The sequence below is a fragment of the Cololabis saira genome, chromosome 12, assembly GCF_033807715.1.
Source record: "Cololabis saira isolate AMF1-May2022 chromosome 12, fColSai1.1, whole genome shotgun sequence".
In the NCBI taxonomy this organism is placed as follows: Eukaryota; Metazoa; Chordata; class Actinopteri; order Beloniformes; family Belonidae; genus Cololabis; species Cololabis saira.
The window spans coordinates 41,206,673-41,222,306 of record NC_084598.1 but is presented as its reverse complement, the minus strand read 5'-3'; the positions used below and the strand labels follow the sequence as shown (position 1 = coordinate 41,222,306).

At 38.6% G+C, this 15,634-nt stretch overlaps 1 protein-coding gene across 1 annotated transcript in view; it reads left to right on the top strand.

Annotated features, from left to right (window-relative positions):
* Positions 1-15,634, top strand: part of LOC133457485 (calcitonin gene-related peptide type 1 receptor-like) — a 110,034-nt gene that overhangs the window by 15,495 nt on the left and 78,905 nt on the right. The window lies entirely within an intron of this gene.

Here is a 15,634-nt window from a genome sequence, read left to right as displayed (position 1 = left end):
GGCTGTTTAAAAAAAAAAAAAAGGCCAAAAACCCGCCATAGAGTGAATGTGAAGGTCGTCTGGACCTGTTCCATGTTTAAAGTCATGTCACATGAGGCTACTTATCCCTGGTTGGTGGAAATTTGCATTCCTACTAGTTCTAATGCAAGAATGCAATATTATCAATGTAAAACTGACCAATTTATCATGAACTTGATTCGAGGTCTTATCAGCCACTATCAGTTTTGTTGGTAGTTGCTCCATCAATGTATATATACATGTATACACAGAGCTGGGTAGAGTAGCCAAAAATTGTACTCAAGTAAAAGTACTGTTACTTCAGAATAATATGACTCAAGTAGAAGTAAAAAGTATTCATCCAAATAATTACTTGAGTAAAAGTAAAAAAGTACTTGGTGAAAAAACTACTCAAGTACTGAGTAACTGTTGAGTAACGTCTGATTTATTTTTTTAACACAACCATTCAAACAGACAAAAGTACAAAATAATCATCTTCAGGCAAATTAAATCAATAAAATAATAAAATAAATTAAAATTAATAAAAAAAATAGCTTAAATTAAAATAAGCTTAACGTAAATTCAAGTACTTTAATAAATAATAAAATAAATGAAATAATAACAGAATAAAAAAATAAATTAAGCACAAGTAGCACAAAATGTCAAGCCTTTGTACTTTTATTTTTTAACCAGAACTAGAACAAACATGAACTCATAGAAACTCTGTGTGTGTTTGAGTCTGTGTAAATGTGACAAAACATGCAAAAACAAACATTTTTCCTAAAGAATCACTCAGTGATGTCATGAGATTGACGCGTACGCGGATAAAAGGGATAAAAGAAAAGTAACAGCTCAACGTAGCCTAATGTAGCGGAGTAAGAGGAACAGTTTCTTCTTCACAAATCTACTCAAGTAAAAGTAAAAAGTATAGTGATTCAAAACTACTCCTAAAAGTACAACATTTCCCAAAACTTACTCAAGTAAATGTAACGGAGTAAATGTAACTCGTTACTACCCACCTCTGTATATACGTATAGATATATATATATAAATTCCCATCCAAGTCCTGCCACCGCGCGTCAACCTATCTGCATCAGACCAGACCCGTGTTGAAGTGTTCCAGGTTATTTAGGTCCAGCTCGACACCTGACATGTTATTAATGTAAATCTAAATTCATCTAAAGGACAGGTGACAGGCTAATTTAAGGTTATAAACACGGAGTATCCAGTTAAAGAAAAGGGGATTCAGAGTAGAGACATCTCAGCTCAGACAAGTAATAAATCCTGCCCTCTGCATTGTTTGTAATAATAATAATATCTATTTCTAAGGCACTTTTCATCCAAGAATCTCAGAGTGCCACAGAGCCAGTACACAGTTAAAACTAACAATAATAAGTCATAAAACTCAACTCAAAAGCACCTTCCTGAATAAAAAGGTTTTTAGGTCAGTCTTAAAAGTGTCTGTGCCCTTAGATGGTCAGGGAGACGGTTCCATAAGCGTTTGTGGATCTGAGGGTGCAGGAAGAGGTTTGGGGAGTAATGAGTTGTTTGTATTTTTTAGTTGTTTTTTTTATATCTGGTTATATATATAAAAACTTAAAGGGGACCTATTATGAAAAACAGGTTTTCTCTTGCTTAAACTTATATAAAGTGGTCTCCCCTCAGCCTGCCAACTCAGAGAAGGAGGAAAGCAACCAAATTCTGCAGTGTCTGTACAGCCGCCCGGATGAGCCGTCCAGTGTGATGTGGATCTACGAGCCGTTCAGATTCTGCTCCCATCGTTACGTAACGAAAATGTGATTTACATAGTTTGGCCTCCGATGCATGAAACTACGCCCACATCTAACTCCGCCGGCCGGAGCTTCCGCCATTTTTTCGTAGCGGTGTATCGCGTCATTCAGGCAGCCAATCAGCACAGAGCCTCATTATCATAGCCCCGCCCACTCAGAATTCTGCATTGATAATGAGGTTAGAGAATGGGAAGATAAAGACATGGATCAGAGGCTGAATTTCTAATTTATTTAGCAAAAACAATTAAAAGCTTGATTTTAAGACATTCAAGGCCTGTTTAAAATAGGTATTAGATGTATAATAGGTCCCCTTTAAAATTATATAACCTAAACTTTGTTTTCATACACTAATATTCCTTAGTCACATCTTGTCACTTCTGGTGTATGGTGTGGACCCAAACGCAGGAGAGCAGGAGGCAGGAGTTGCAAAAACCAAGGATTTATTCCAGAAAACCAAAAAACTAAGCGCTGCTTGGCAGGATAAAAAATAACCTAAACAGGGATCAAAAACTTTAGCAGGAAAACCGTGGCAGGAAACATGGAGGACAAAACAGTACGGACCGACGGGGAACAAGGGAATGACAAGACCAGATATACACAGGGGATAACGAGACATGACGAGACGCAGGTGCAGACAATCAGGGCACATGGGACACAGGCGGGGCAAAACAGAAACTGAAAGGCTGGGGGGAATGTCAAACCCTGACACGTCTCGCCTCGACTATTCTTTCCGACTCTGATCCCCACTTGCCCATCTGGTAAGTGACGATAAGTGATTATGGGTGTTTGTTAAACGGCAACTATCTAACTTCCGGGTTGAGTTTATCTGAGAACGAAGATTGGTTGCAGTTCCTCAAATGGCCGCTAGAGGCTGGCTGCAAAAATGAGTCAAACTCCATTAATTTCTGTGTTAAAATGTCCAACTTTAGACCAGAAAGAAACATATTTACAGCCTGGCAGCGTTGCATTTACATGTTGCGGAAACTCTGCATTTAATACTGAGCAAAATTCCATCACCCATAAATTTGCGCAAAACTGAAATATTGAAAAAGAAGTCCTGTAATGGAAAGCGCTGTCATTTGAAAAAGCTCCCGTATCGCAAACAATCTTTTGATGCTTCAGGGAGGTGGTTTTTCAGGCGATTTGATAAACTACTTTATCACAAACGTGTAATGGAAACACTTTTTGCGCATTTCCACGTCTCTAGCATCGCTGGATGGGACGTAGCCGGTCAATCTAAAGTCATCAAGATATAGTTTCCTGTTTTTGGCCTTATTTATATGATGTAGTTGTGCTGTTTAGTTTTTTTTTTTATGTTTTATTGTATAAAACTAGTTTTTAGATGATGATGATGATGATGATGATGATGATGATGATTATTTTGCAGGTGGTAGAGAGGTCTCAGAAATTCATGTGTCAAATATGATACACCCAGCATTATAGGGTTAAGGCCATACAACAAACATTTTTTGATTTTCTTTTCTCTTTCATGGTCTTCACAGCCAGATTAACTCAGTCATGTCAGAGCTGGGTAGAGGAGCCAAAAATTGTGCTCAAGTAAAAGTACTGTTACTTCAGAATAATATGACTCAAGTAGAAGTAAAAAGTAGTCATCCAAATAATTACTTAAGTAAAACTAAAAAAGTACTTGGTGAAAAAACTACTCAAGTACTGAGTAACTGTTGAGTAACGTCTGATTTATTTTTTTAACACAACCATTCAAACAGACAAAAGTACAAAATAATCATCTTCAGGCAAATTAAATCAATAAAATGATAAAATAAATTAAAATGAATAAAAAATAAAAAATAGATTAAATTAAAATAATCTTTAAAAGTACTTTAATAAATAATAAAATAAATAAAATAACAGAATTTAAAAAATAAATTAAGCACAAGTAGCACAAAATTTCAGGCCTTTGTACTTTTCTTTTTTAACCAGGCAGAACTAGAACAAACATGAACTCATAGAAACTCTGTGTGTGTTTGAGTCTGTGTAAATGTGACAAAACATGCAAAAACAAACATTTTTCCCAAAGAATCACTCAGTGATGTCATGAGATTGACGCGTACGTGGATAAAAGGGATAAAAGAAAAGTAACAGCTCAACGTAGCCTAATGTAGCGGAGTAAGAGGAACAGTTTCTTCTTCACAAATCTACTCAAGTAAAAGTAAAAAGTATAGTGATTCAAAAACTACTCCTAAAAGTACAACATTTCCCAAAACGTACTCAAGTAAATGTAACAGAGTAAATGTAACTCATTACTACCCACCTCTGTTCACGCTACTGATACATTTACATTTACAGATTAATTCTACAGCATTTCTGCAGCCCTGTTGCTCGTGGGGTTTGTTCTCCCCTCGCTCCTCTGTTCATACTTGTATTGTACATCATTATTCTCCTTCAGGGAAACTATAGACGTAACATTCGGTTATGAGGAAAGAGTAGTCAAAATGGGGCTTAAGTCAGCGTGCACTGAAAGCGCCGACCCCTTCAGACGAGCCGCAGTAGCTCTAAAAGCAGCTGAATTAATTTCCAGCATAGATACCGCAGTATTTTAGCCACAGTCACATGTTATTGCTGGCTATCTGGGCTGGTTTTTTTGCCACTTGCTGTTTAATACACGTATAGTATTATATAATATGTGGGTTTACTTGCATGCTGATACAGTAGTGACAGGTTTTACAAATGCTCTGTCAACAAGCTCGGGAGCACCAATGAGAGAAGGAGCTGCCACTTGGATACTTGCTTTGCTATAAAAAGCCACGATCAGCTTGAATCTGGACTGGGGGATGATATTTTTATGTTTTGGCTGCTGGTTCTGCAGACCTTTCTCAGCAGCAGGCTATTTATCCAACAAATGCATAATTAATTTTTAGTTGCAGGCTCACAACAACAATAAAAGCCACCTCTGGCAGAATAAGTTGGGAGAATTGAATAAATAAAGATAAACAGTGTAAGAAACAATGCATTTCTTTTTGCCTTTTTTGTTTTATTTTGACATCCAGAGTTTTAGTTCTGTCTTGACTTCCCTTGTGTCTCATCAAGCCCTCTGTGTAAATCTGGTCTTGTCTTTCCCTCGCTCCCTGCTGGTCCGTACTGTTATCTCCATGTGTCATTTCATGTTTTTGTTGGTTTTTTTTGTGATGTTTAGGCTCTTGTGTTTTTTTGCAATCCTGCTCAGCGGCGCTTTGGTTTTTCTAAAGTTAATGAACCGCGTTTTTTTTTTTTTTTTTTTTAATCCTGCAGCCTCCATCTCCTGCATCTAAGTCCTGCTTTTCCAAACCCTGACAGTATTTTGGCATGTTGGTCATTTTTTATGCACGGATTAATAGTCACAGTAATTATAAAAAAAAATAACACACACAGCCAAGATGTATGTTGGTAATCGCAGGTTTTCTACGGTGACATACTGGCCAGATCTGACTCCGTCCAAGCATCGTTAATCCAGATGTGGTAAAAAAAAAGGTGCTTATTAATTAATTTTGTTCCTTTTTCCTTTCCATTTCCTTTCCATTCTTCTCGAAATTTTGACTTTTTTCTCGACATTTCGACTTTTTTCCTGAGATTGTACTTCAACATTAATCTCAACATTTTGACTTTTTTCTCAAACTTTCGACTTTTTTCTCGAACTTTTGACTACATCCTCGACATTTCGACTTATTTTTCTCGACATTTCGACTTTTTTCTCGACATTTCGACTTTTTTCTCAAGATTGTACTTCAACATTAATCTTGACATTTCGACTTTTTTCTCGAAATTTCGACTTTTTTCCTCGACATTCCGTCTTTTTTCTCGAAGTGCATAATGAAAAAAAAATCTTCCCCCAGTTCTAACTAATATAGAAACATGCAGCATGTGTTGTCTTCATTCTAAGGCTTATACAAGACTTTTCATTTTTTGCGGCTCCAGACATATTTGTTTTTTGTGTTTTTGGTCCAATATGGATCTAAAACATTTTGCGTTGCCGACCCCTGGTCTAAAGGCACAGTTAACAGCACAGAGAGCGATGTATTTAAAAGTAACGTGAGTAAGCTCTCTCAGCTTTTATTTCACTGCTTAGATGTCGAATTCACTGAAAATCTTATGTAAACACCAAAAACTCCTTTGAATAACCCGAATTTGCTCATATTCGGGTTTTTAAAAACCCGAATATGAGCCCTGGGTTACTCCTTTCAAAACGCGAATATTGGGTCATGTAAACGCCTAACAGAATATCCCATCAAACGGAACAGGAATTTGTTTTCTGTGCATGTTCTGTTCACAATGAATCCTGGTCTTTTGAGAGTTCTTATAAACACGGAGAAACCAAGACCAGGAGGAGACTAATCACTTCATAAATGTAATGAAGGATATGAACAATTTGGCATTTGTAGACGGTAGAAAGTACCGGGATAGAAGATTTACAAGAAGGTGAGAGAAAAGTTGCGCGAAGCAGCATTTGTTTTGAATTTGGATACAGGAAGAAGAAGCGGAAATGATGGGAATTGCGTCATGATGTTCTCTGCACGTCGCTGATTTGATTGAGATATCCCAAATGATTAATTACCATGTAAACAGGGATAACCCTGTTTGCTCACGCATGGAAACGGAATATTCTGAATCTTTCAGTTACCGGAATATTAGCAATAACCCGAATTTTGACTGCATGTAAACGTAGTCACTGATCCCTCCAACCTCACTTGAGTGTTTTCATATGAAAGTCTGTGTGAGAGTTCTGTCCTCAACATTATGAAACTCCCCACCGTGTCCCATTGTGTCTATTCAACAATGGCTTATTTTTAACCCGTCGAGCCCTTCAGAAGTGGGACAGCGGAGCGAGGGGAGGAAGTGGATGACAGAAGAAGACAATCATGCTTTTCCTCGGCCTTCGTCCTTCCTCTGCTCTCCTTCTCTGGCAGACCTGGTTTGCGTTTCTTTTCCAGCGAAGTTCAAGTGAACAGGAATGTGTTAGCACTTGGAAGGAAACTAACTCTTACTCATACACCAACCTCAGTCCCCGGAGAGGTATGGGAGTGGGAGCTGCACTATTACAGTTTGGCCTTTGCAAAAGTCGTAGTGAAGGGAACTTGGGAAAATCTTAAGAGACCCTTAACCAAGAAGAGAAGAAAAGAAATATGCAGCTGGATGATGCAAACGCACTTTTTCTGCAGCTGTGTAGAGTGAATCTGGTCTTCGTACTGTGAAAAATAAATATTATTTTGATGCATGGTGCGAGTTTCAGCTTTTAGCATCCAAAAAATGAAATTCCGTCAGGAGTCCTTTCTTCAGCTTTTGGCTTCAAATTCTTCTGTCATCTTCTATTCTTTCACATTTAACGACTGGTTCCCAAGAGGCAACATCTGGTTTTCAAGCTGAAGTTATTGAGGAAGTAAAATTATATTTCAACAAATGACCACTTGGGGCTTTATTGAACCCCCCCCCCCCCCCGAAACCTGTGGGTAATGATATCACTGAAGGATTTGTTTGTTTTAATACCGTCTATGGCAGGAGTCGGCAACCCAAAATGTTGAAAGAGCCATATTGGACCAAAAACACAAAAAACAAATATGTCTGGAGCCGCAAAAAATTAAAAGTCTTGTATAAGCCTTAGAATGAAGGTAACAAATGCTGCATGTTTCTATATTAGTTATAATTGGGGGAAGATTTTTTTTTTCCTTATGCATTTCAAGAAAAAAGTCGAAATGTTGAGAAAAAAGTCGAAATGTTGAGAAAAAAGTCGAAATCTCGAGAAAAAAGTTGAAATGTTGAGAAAAAAGTTGAAATGTTGAGAAAAAAGTCAAAATCTCGAGAAAAAAAGTCGAAATGACGAAAAAAAAAAAGTTGAAATGTTGAGAAAAAAGTCAAAATTTCGAAAAAAAAGTTGAAATGTCGAGATTAAAAAGGAAAGGAAAAAGGAAGAAAAAAAGAGAAAAAAAGGAAAAAAAGATGAAAAAAAGATTAAAAAAAAGGAAAAAAAAAGAAAATAACGTGAAAAAAGACAAAAAAAAGACAAAAAAAAGGAAAGAAAAAAAATTGAAAAAGCTCCAGGAGCCACTAGGGCGGCGCTAAAGAGCCGCGGGTTGCCGACCCCTGGTCTATGGGGATAGTTTTTGGCCCGGGTCTCTTGGCTGATAAAAACACGATAATCTACCCAACTCTATCTGGATAATGCAGTTCTGTCTGATACCATTCTTTAATACAAGCTTGTATTGGTCCTTTAATTGAAATAACCAATCTGACCATCGTTTCTAGTGCATAGTTCATGGATCAATTGTTCATCAAACAGAAAACTAATAGGCTACAATAGAAATAGAAGAAGTCTATGTTTATCTTTCTGTTTCTTTGTGTTTTTACTCTATGGTTATCCACAATTTTTTTTGTCAAAAACTCCATCTATATTTATTCCTCTGAAGTGTATTTGTTTTTTCTATCCTAAAAGGAACACAGTTTTAACTACACAACACTCACTTTTAGTGATTATAGATATGTGTTTACAAGTCTGAATCCAAGTCTTATCATTCTGGAAAATTATGTAAACGTTTTTCAAATTTAACAAAAGATGCCTGTTAACTAACGGAGACAATCATGACCTCCAAGGTCAGGACAAAACCCTGCGTTCAGGCACGGTGGCATCTGATAATATTCCCCCGTTTCTGGAAAAGCAAAGAGAAATATTTGGATTTCCCGTCATCAGGATCCCAACCGATAACCCGTCAGAGGAATAACAACAAAAAAATGTACAAAAATAAGACAAAATGTATCTAATTTAGACAAGAAAAACGTGATCCTGCATGTTGAAGTAGTTAACTGGAACAACACCAGAAAGAAAATGAGATTTCCAGCGATTTATTGTGTAACAGAGATCTGTAGATGTAATTTTTGTTTTCCTGGAAAACATTTTAATTGAGTCGTTAGTCCGTTCATGCCGCCTTATTGAATTTTCGGGGGTGTTTTTTCACTCCGGAGCCTTTTATTCTCAGCAGGTCCCCCACGTTGGCTCAATTATGTCACTTGTATAGAAGTATTATGAGAAGTCTTCAGGGAGGATCTGAGCTGGAAGCAAGCCCAGTCCAAAAAAGAGCCCACTCCCAACCCCCAAGGTCTGAATATACGCTGATGTTCCAGCACTAAACCCTCCAGGACCATCTCGGATGTTTTCTTTGACTGGTCCGAGCCGCTTTGGCAGCACAAGAAGGACCTTCTCTTCATAAGTTGGGTGTTTACAACATTAGAGCTAATAAGGCCTATCGTTATTGCTGAATGGTTTCGCCTCATCGATCATTTTAAATGCGATTCCCTTATTATCCTCTTTTGTAGCCAATTTTAACCCCGTTACATAATTTGACCCTGTAAACATGACCAAAGTTTTGGCAGTGATGAAGATTGCGGTTTCTGCTCCAGTGATCTCAGATCATGTTTTTCCACATGTTGGCATGTAACACCGAAGAACATTTGTAAGCATTTCATAAGAGTTAATGGCTTTTATTAGCAAACACAATCAGATTTTTTTCATTCTCAGCCCATCTTGAAAAGACTTGCACGAAACGCGAGCTGATGGATTGTTGGGAGAACTTGCTCTCGGAGGATTTATCTTCATACCGTTCTTCATTCATTTGATGAAATATTGCAGCTCTACCATCCCTTCTTTGTTGTTAGTATGCTAACTGTAAATTAAAGCTGCAAGCAGCGATGAACGGGCCCTCGCACCCTTGTGCACGTTCAGGCTGCAGTGGAAGCTCGTATGACTTCATGTAGATTCTTCAGGCCTGGACATTTAGTGGATGACACCACCCACGACTCTCTATATTCAAAAGTTATGGCAGAAAGTAGGAACTATCAGATATCAACCAATCAGATGAAAGGGCGGGGCTAATTTGCAGCAATTATGTTCAATGACTCAAAACTGAGTCCGATGACAAACCGTATTGTGGGGCTTGAGGCACAAAGTTTTCTAGGGGGCGCTGTTGAGCCGTTAGGCCACACCCATTAATACAAACCATTAAATATCAAATGTATCACCAGGCTTGGCTTGCATGCAAAATTTGGTGACTTTTGGGGAACTAACAAATATGGACCAATCAGATGAAGGGTGGGCGCGCTTTTTTGGCGTCTAGCGTCGCCACGGTAACGCTTTTGACTGAGAAAAGTAATGCAGGTCGTCGCAGGATGGAGACGAACATTTTGATGTATAACACACCTAGGTGCACGTTACGGTTCGGGCTCTGAAGCGGCTGAAGAAATGGCATACATTTCGCCAAAATGACACGATTAATTCAAAATGTTCAAAATGGCCGACTTCCTGTTGGGTTTCGGCCATGGCGCCAGGAGACTTTTCTTTAAGTTGCGACATGATACAGGTGTGTACCGATTTTCGTGCATGTACGTCAAACCGTATTGTGGGGCTTGAGGCACAAAGTTTTCTAGGGGGCGCTGTTGAGCCGTTAGGCCACGCCCATTAATGCAAACCATTAAATATCACATTTTAAACCAGGCCTGGCTTGCGTGCAAAATTTGGTGACTTTTGGGGCACGTTTAGAGAAAGAAAGAAAGAAAGAAAGAAAGAAAGAAAGAAAGAAAGAAAGAAAGAAAGAAAGAAAGAAAGAAAGAAAGAAAGAAAGAAAGAAAGAAAGAAAGAAAGAAAGAAAGAGAAAGAAAGAAAAAGTCCTACAGATACAATAGGGCCTTCGCACTGTAAGTGCTCGGGCCCTAATAAGGTCTGCCGTTTCTCTGCAGTCAAAACCGTGTGCTGCCACATTTTTGATAACCGTCTCTTTCTCAGTGGACGTGAGGATTACCTTTTCAGACAGGACATGTTTCAGACCTGGCGTTAAGATGTGTCCTAGTAAATCTGATCAGGAGTAAACGACACTAACGGGGTCTGAATGCAGTCCAGGACAGATTCAGATTCAGTCGCCCAGGAGGCATTTGTGGGCGGTCTGGGACTCATTTTCTTCATGTTCTGAACACCAAAGTGTCCTTGAATGATGAATTCAGGCTCCAAAACTTACAAAAATAATCAAAGTCAGACAAACCTGGAGAACATCACTTGCTGTGATAACCGCTATTGGCAAATCAAGCTATTGGCAACAATCTAGCTGAGGATTAAACTGGAGTTTCCCAGAAATCCAAGTAAACATGCACGAGAAGACAATCGATTATTGAGTGAGGTGCTTTCGACTCCGCGATGCTAGGTAGCCACATGCACTTTGGCGTTGGCGTTCTTCTGGTTCCTTCTTTGTTGTTCTTCTTCTTCTTCCTTGTTTATGTTCATGTTCTGGATCTCTGGAAAGCGTCTAGAGACAACATCTGTTGTATTAGACGCTATATAAATAAAATTGAATTGAATTGAATTGAATTCTTCTCCTACTGTGCTGATATTCTGGCTTTGGTGGTGTCGTCACTTCCAGAAGGAGGAGTCCAGGGGGAGTCAGTGACTACGTTTACATGAAGTCAAAATTTGGGTTATTGCTAATATTCCAGTTACTGAAACATTCGGAATAATCTGTTTCCATGCGTGAGCAAACAGGGTTATCCCTGTATACATGGTAATTAATCATTTGGGATATCTCAATCAAATCAGCGACGTGCAGAGAACATCATGACGCAATTACCGTAATTTCCGCTTCTTCTTCCTGTATCCAAATTCAAAACAAATGCTACTTTGCGCAACTTTTCTCTCACCTTGTTGTAAATCACGTTATCCCGGTACTTTCTACCGTCTACAAATGCAGAAATGTTCATATCCTTCATTACATTTATGAAGTGATTAGTCTCCTCCTGGTCTTGTGTTTCTCCGTGTTTATAAGAACTTCCTGGACTCAAAAGACCGGGATTCCTTGTGAACAGAGCATGTGCAGAAAACAAATTCCTGTTCCGTTTGATGGGGATATTCCGTTTGGTGTTTACATGACCCAATATTCGGGTTTTAAAAGGAGTAACCCAGGGGTCATATTCGGGTTTTTAAAAACCTGAATATGAGCAAATTCGGGTTATTCAAAGGGGTTATTGGTGTTTACATGGCCGTGCAAAACCGGGTTATTGCTAATATTCGGGTTTTAAAAGGGTTATTGATGCATGTAAACACAGTCAGTAACTCGGCTAAGCGTGGGTTGGTATACATGCTGGAATAACTCGGATTAGGACACATTATCTGGCACTAATAGTTCGATCTCAAGAGCTTCAGTTGGGTTGGACTACGGCCCGGCTAAGGTGTAAACACGGCTGTTAAAACTTCCATATCGGTCGGATTAAGGCAACAATTCCACTTTCTTTTAGTGCATGCATGTAAACTGTACTCATGAGGAAGTTTTTTCAAAGGGTCTGACTGTCAGATGAACAACAAATGACTGACTAACGAAAACTGGACCAAGATATAAGTTTCTCATCACCCAGGTGGGGGAAAGTATGTTGGACGCCGAGAGTGACTCTTTCTCCTGAGGTACAACATCAGTAGGGAGACGCATAAGCCGTCAGGTGACACAATTCACAGCAAGAAAGTGAACGCAGCTCGAACAGATAAAAAAAAAACATCTTATAAAAGTGCTAAACTCACCAGAGGAGATAGAAATGTTGAATTAGAGACCCCACCACCCCTTTTATTTACAGGACTATCTCAGAAAATTAGAATATTGTGATTTTCTGTAATGCAATTACAAAAACAAAAATGTCATACATTCTGGATTCATTACAAATCAACTGAAATATCGCAAGCCTTTTATTATATATATATATATATATATATATATATATATATATATATATATATAATTTATACAGCTTAAAGGGAAAGTTTCGTTTTTTAGGTCTTGTTTACAAACTGATTTCCTTGTTGTTAGTGAGTTATTATGTGTTTAACTGAATTAAAAAAAGCGAGTTTCGCGGCAATAATGTGTTATTTAGACGCTGCATCGTCTGTGTCCCGCTGTGCCCCCATTCGCTACCATTATATGGAACGGGCTCACACAAAACTCCTAATATCTTCCGAAGGACTCCAAATGACACCAAACCTTTCTGGGTGAGTATACGACATAAAAAATGCCAGAAATAAGGTCCAGGTTGTAAAAAACTAAACTTTCCCTTTAAGAAAACTCAAATATCCTATCTCAAAAAAATTGAATATTCTGGGAATCTTAATTAGAGATGCACCGATCGATCGGCCCCCGATCGGGATCGGGCCGATAATGGCCCTATCGGTTTTGATCGGAGATCGGAAAATAATAGTTCAAACCGCCCGCGCGGGCGTTCCCGCATCTCAGACCGAGCGGTCCTGAGGAGGCTTCGGCCTCGCCGGTACGGGAGTTTTACAATGTCTGAAAAGGACAACAAATTTGCAGTTTGCAAAGTGTGTCCAAAGGAGATACCATGAGGAGGAATGTTACAAAAGAATTTCAACACAACGAAGCTGATAAGACATTTGAAAGTTCTTCACATGGAGTATTATTGAGTTTTCAAAGTTCGCTGCAGCAGAAAAAAGGGAGAGGAAAAAAAGGAGCGCGCTCAACGGCACTAACTGTAACACCTGTAACAGAGACTTATAAACGACAGGTAGAAAAATAAAGAACTACATCGTAAGGTAATGAATTCATATGCTTTGCTCATCAACCGCTTTCTGTGGTAGAAGAGATCAGGTTTAAAGGAGCTTGAGGCAGGATTTATGAAAAGAATTCGTATACGTTTTAAGTTTTCTAGTAATAATGTCAGATGAAGCGTTCCAAACCAAAAGAATGAGCCCTCTAGTGTATCTCTCCGTTAGCTTGAACAGGCTGTGTGCTGCAAAATGTGCTGCAATTCCGGGCCGGAATTTCCCGCGCTGTCCTGCGGATGTGACGTCACATGACGCTGCATGCGCGTTCTCCCCGTTCTCCCGTGCCGGCTTCGCTGTTGGCTGCAGTACCCCCGACGGCCGTCGTGGTGAAGGGTGGCGCTAGAGAGTCTCATTTCTCAAAAGGAGCCTTTTAACCTTTAAACACGTTAGCATCAGCTTGGATCCGCGTCATAAATATTTAACTGATGAAATCCTGTCGGAGTTAAACCAGACTATATACAGTCCAAACCTCATGCAGGACGACAATCGTGTCAGTCGCTTCAGGAGTGACATGTGGAGTTCTAGTGTGAAGAGTTTTGCTTCACTTACAAGAGTTCCCTCACACGCGGCTGATGCTACCGCTAAAGCTTTCACAAAGCTTAATAATTCATAATTCATTTTTATTTTAAGAATTAATTCCTCTTTCCACAAAAAAACTAAGGTTTATAGTTTGCAACTTTTTGTATCAACTTTTAGAGAGTGACATGTCTGCTGTTTCTGTGTTGCTGCACATGTTGTACATAATTATTACCACAGGAAAGCTGAAGCTACTAAACCACACTTACTCTTTATAAGCCGAGTTTACACCTAATCTCTCTATCTAATTTTTATACCTAATAATACAATGTCAGTGTCGTGTACATGAGACAACAATATTGACGAATTTACGATTTCACCCTGTGATCGGTGATCGGCAAAATCGGGATCGGCCGATACTGGTTTTCGAGATCGGTGATCGGCCCTCGAAATCCTGAACGGTGCATCTCTAATCTTAATCTTAAACTGTAAACCATAATCAGCAATATTAAAATAATAAAAGCTTTGCAATATTTCATTGATTTGTAATGAATCCAGAATGTATAACATTTTTGTTTTTTTAATTGCATTACAGAAAATAAAGAACTTTATCACAATATTCTAATTTTCTGAGACAGTCCTGTATGTCGTGGATCATGTCCTGACAATGACCCAGTCTGCAAGGCAGCGTGACGGAGACGATGAAGCCGATAATTATTATGTTCAGAGTTTGACTGTAAATTTGACTCAGACCTCCGATCTCAGTGGATCTCCCATCGGATGGTTTGATACCTGGGAAATCTAAGACAATGACCTCCAGCATCATCATGCTGCAAGTGAGACCTCTATCAGTTTACCCAGTACTCGAGTTGTAAAATAAAATCAGGGGGGATGGTGGATTTTATCATATGGGACAGATAATTTGTGCTGATTCCAAATAATATAATATATTACAAAATAATAGCACTGACCAAAACACCTGCAGAAATACTGCAGGAATGACATAGCAGCAGTTAAATGCAGCCTTCTGTAAGCTTTAAATATCCACTGGGCTTACATCAAATACATCAAAACACAACAATAAAAAACACTTTTCTGAACTTATCAATATGACTCTGTCCTTCACAGGATAAGTAAAATGGATCACTGCAAAAACTCAAAATCTTAACAAGAATATCCGTCTTATTTCTAGTTAAAATGTCTCATTTTTTTGTCTCATCACTGGAAAAAAACAACCATTTTCACTTGTTTCAAGTAGATTTTCACTTGAAATAAGTAGAAAAATCTGCCAGTGGAACAAGATTTTTTTTGCTTGTAATAAGAAAATAAATCTTGTCCCACTGGCAGATTTTCTACTTATTTCAAGTGAAAATGTACTTGAAACAGGTGAAAATTGTCAAATAAGTTATTTTTCTGGTGTTATTTTTCTGGTGATGACTAAATGTTGAAATAGCAGTAAAACCACATTCATTGATGAAATGACATAAGGGATGGAAAGGGGGGATGGCAGTTTTACAGGAAGGATGATTTTGACCGTTTTTATTTCAGGGGGGGATGCCATTCCCCCTCATCCCGCCTCATCTCCAGTACTGAGTTTACCGTAAAAACAGCAGACACGTGCTGCTGTCATCAGACGCAAAGGGCATTTCAGTCTTATCAACTCTGATCTAATCATTACGTCATAAACAGTGAAACAGCATTAGAAACTGAATACTTTAAATACATTGCAGAGAAACTCAGAAGTTGCTAAAGTTGCAGTGAAAGG